The sequence below is a fragment of the Chrysochloris asiatica genome, unplaced genomic scaffold (assembly GCF_000296735.1).
Source record: "Chrysochloris asiatica unplaced genomic scaffold, ChrAsi1.0 scaffold00016, whole genome shotgun sequence".
Classification (NCBI taxonomy): Eukaryota; Metazoa; Chordata; class Mammalia; order Afrosoricida; family Chrysochloridae; genus Chrysochloris; species Chrysochloris asiatica.
In genome coordinates, this window is record NW_006408534.1 from 7,025,409 (window position 1) to 7,029,179 (window position 3,771).

A 3,771-nucleotide genomic window follows, 5' to 3' on the forward strand; every position below is an offset into this window, starting at 1 on the left:
AGCAGCTAGAGCAACAGAAGATACATCTTCAAAGAAAGATCAGCAGGAAAAACCCAAAACAAAAATGGCAGTATAATTGGCTATTAAAAGAATAAGCAAGTTGTTCGCTGGGAAGCTATCAAGGCAAGCCATCAAATCCCTTCAGGAAAACCCCCCTCTGAGACTGAAACTCAAAGGGACCACATGAGCAGGGATATAAGCTTGCCGGCGACCACATTGGGTCTACTAGTGAATGGAAGAGGGAGAAAGGAAGCAATGAAGAAATGGACTGAGTTCAACCATGGTCCATAGACTCCCGTTGACCTGGAAATGAGAAAGAGAAGAGGAAGGGCTGGTTGGTCCAAAGTGTGGTGAGACCTGGGGTCTCCTGAGCCCATGGACGAGGACATAGCCACAGAGGGCTAGAGCTGAGAGCGAAGCATCCAACGGATATGAAGCAAGGGGAGATGCACAAGAACACCCAGACTTACAGATAGTACCCATTTGACCTAGCCTCGATAGCTTGATAATAAAAACTCAACTAGAGGAAGATTAAAAAAAAAAAAAAACTTTTGTTGATAAAGGAAACAAGGGTAAATTGCTACAATTTGATGAACTTGACCTAGACTCATGGATGTAGTAGCTCAAAATACCAACAGAAACGGAAGAAGTCTTCACATCAAGTATCAATACTATCCCCTCTGTATACAGGGTAAATAGGGACGGGCAACTTAGACATTGGCTACCTAAAATGTTCTTCTTGTTAAGTCCCGTCGTGTCGGTTCCACCCCATAACAACCCTGTATAGAGTTTCCTAGGAGCAGCTGGTGAGCTTGAACCACCGACCTTGCAGTTCAAACAGCTTTGCAGTCTGGCGCATTAACCCACAGCACCCCACCTAAAATGAGGAGACAATAAAGGCACGAATGATTGGCTTACAAGGTTTCAAGAGGGAGTTTAGTTTAAGAATGTGCGGGAGAAGATAGAGTCTGCACTGAACAGTTTTCATCTTTTCTAGATGGATCTGGTGAAAAGAGATGGGGATAAGACTCTTATGATTCAACAGTGAGTAAACGTTATTGTGACTAATTGAGATTGTCACAATTGTAAATGTAGAAGTTTTGTAACAAAAACGGGGCAGTTAATCTACAGGCCAGAAACAGAGGACCCTAAAACTATCAAAGGAGAAGAGCACACACAGAATGTGGGACCCTATCCAAAGAAGCAGCGACACCAAAGATGGAGGCAGAGATGGGGATATGGAGAGAGAGAGCAGCCTAGGACTCTAGATTCATAGAAAGAGTGGGACTGAGAGCTGGCAGCCAGGAGGCAGGCTTGCAGATTGTGGCCTTTGGTGGTTTAAATTATTTTATATTCCTGAGTGTTTAAAAAAAGAGAGTTAAAATGAATAGAGAGAAATACTGTTAACTGATTGTACATGGAGGGGATTATATTCATTGTAAGGAAATAAAGTATATGATTTGTTGAATGTTGAACTGATGATCTGCCCTGTAAACTTTCACTCAAATCACAGTAAAAACTGTAATTAAAAAAAAAAAAAAAAGCATCCACTTCATAATATTGTTGGGTGACTGAAGTAGCACATATGACCTTGTTACAGTACCTGGCAGAAGAAATGCCTAGTAATAAATGTCAGCTATTATCACTGTTTTAACTTTATAAAGCTCTTTCACATATTCCAGAGGGCATCAAAAAGTTCGTGGAATAATTGAGTTAAAAGATAATAGAGTTGTTCCAGAACTTTTGAACCCACCTCATATTGTCTTTTTCTTTTCCCACAGTAGTACAATGAAATTGGTTGAGAAATGCTATACTCATTTCAGAGAAAAAGCACAAAGAGGTTATATCTTCCTAAACTATTTTTAAGTGGCAGAGATGGAACTAGAAACTACATACATATATAACCAAATATCCACAAATCCAGTTTGAAAGAATCTTTGCAGTTTCCTCTTAATATTTCTTCATACGTGTCAGGAAAAGGCAGCCTAAAGACCTGGTACCTGGTCAGAACAGATGAAGCACCCCATTTGCTCAAATTAAGAGGTAAGAGAAGCCTCACTTTCACAGTGTTGGACACATCATAGGCATTCCTGATGTCTGAAAGAGCTAGTGTGTTTTCTCAGCAACAAAACATAGTACTCCACCAAAATGAATGAGCACTGTGGGTTAATCGCTGGACTGCAAAGTCGGTTTGAACCGCAAGGTCGGCGGTTCAAACCGACTTTGCAGTCCAGCGATTAACCCAGGCACTACAAAAACATTTTAGTGAATATTTTCCTTTACTACCTCAAAAAAATTTTAAAGAACTTCCATCAAGGCAGTTGTTCTGTTTCATTTTCCCAACCACTTATACTTCATGATATGATATTAATGAGTTCAAATGAATATGATATAAACAAATAACATTTTTTCATCGTTCTAATTCCTTCAGCAACACTCATCTTCAATTCTTCCCAGGTCTTAAAATGAATTCCAATCCCAGTCTTACTTACCTACAGTCACGTGCATATAGAATACAGTATTATATGAACTTGACAAACAAATGCAATGCTTACAGGGAACCCACGAAGTTTGGGGTCTAATAATTAAGAACATGTCTCCGCCATGATACTTAAGTGGCCTATGGATCTCCTCTTTAAATAGGCAAGCAGAAACTACGATATGCTTTAAAGATCAGACTTGACATCAGCTCCTCGCTAGGGCCTACCTTTCATGACACTGCCATTATGCTAGCACGCTTCTGGCGGCTGGAGAACAGCCCAGCCCCTGCCCTCCATAGCCAAAGCCCAAGCCTCTCACAAGGTGGACACTTGAGACGTTTCTGCACATGCGATTTAATAATAGTGGCCAAGTTCGGACTGTGTTCAGAGGTGGTGCAGCTCCCAGAACCGGCGGGAGCGGGAGGCCTCAATATTCAGTCTGTACACACCTCAGGGACCACCCCCAGTGCCTCCTCCATCCGCTTCCACCTCGCCCTCGCCAACTCCTCCCGCAGGGCCCGCGCGGCCCCCACGGCCCCCGACGCCTCCGGGTGTCGCTTCCGCGCGCCTCCTCTCACCTGAGCCGGCGACGCCACTGCCACCTGCGTCGGAACCCCAATTCCCAATCAAGTGGCCGTTATGTGGGGCCGTAGCCTGGGAGAGGCCCTTGGCTCAGAAGGAAGAGCCTAGACTGTCACTCCCCCTCCGCCGACTCGGGGATACCCCGACCGCCGGCGCCATTTTTCCCGTGCCGTAACCCCCACCTGTCAGTTCTAGCCTCCCACCTGTGACCGGCAGGGAACGATGCGCAACAACGTGGGGGGTCGCGTGGGCCAGCTGGGGAATCCGCAGGGGTCACAACCTCCGGGGAAAACCCGCCGCTAATTCATCCCTAAACGGGGAGGCGTCCGGACCGTCGCCCTAGTAATGCGTCCCGTCAGGCTCCATCCTGATTGGCTACGAGCTGCCTTGACGCTAAGGCGTCCCCGGCTGCGTGGGAAGCCCTTGTCCCCAGCGCCCCGCCCCTGCTCTCTGAACTGTAGATACCCTGAGCTCTGGCCTTAAAGGGCTCCTTTAAAGGACCCGCGGAGGCCTGGTGTGGCGCCCATGGGTTAATGCGTCAGACTGCAAAGTCATTTGAACTGCAAGGTCGGTGGCTCAAGCTGCTCTGTGAAAACTCTATACAGGGTCGCTATGGATCGGAATAGATTCGATGGCACCTAACAGTGACAAAGGGCCCGCGCCCTTTTAAAAAGGAAAGACCAAGAAAGAGGGCTATGTGATGGAGTCA

The 3,771-nt window shown here is 46.0% G+C and overlaps 1 protein-coding gene across 1 annotated transcript in view; it reads right to left on the reverse strand.

Annotated features, from left to right (window-relative positions):
• The window catches only part of LCLAT1 (lysocardiolipin acyltransferase 1), a 301,927-nt gene extending 298,516 nt beyond the window's left edge, over window positions 1-3,411 (reverse strand). Inside the window, exon 1 of the mRNA XM_006835164.1 lies at window positions 3,266-3,411. The gene's annotated coding sequence lies outside the window, so the exon portion shown is untranslated. The remainder of the gene's footprint in view (window positions 1-3,265) is intronic.
• Window positions 3,412-3,771: the final 360 nt, after the last annotated feature.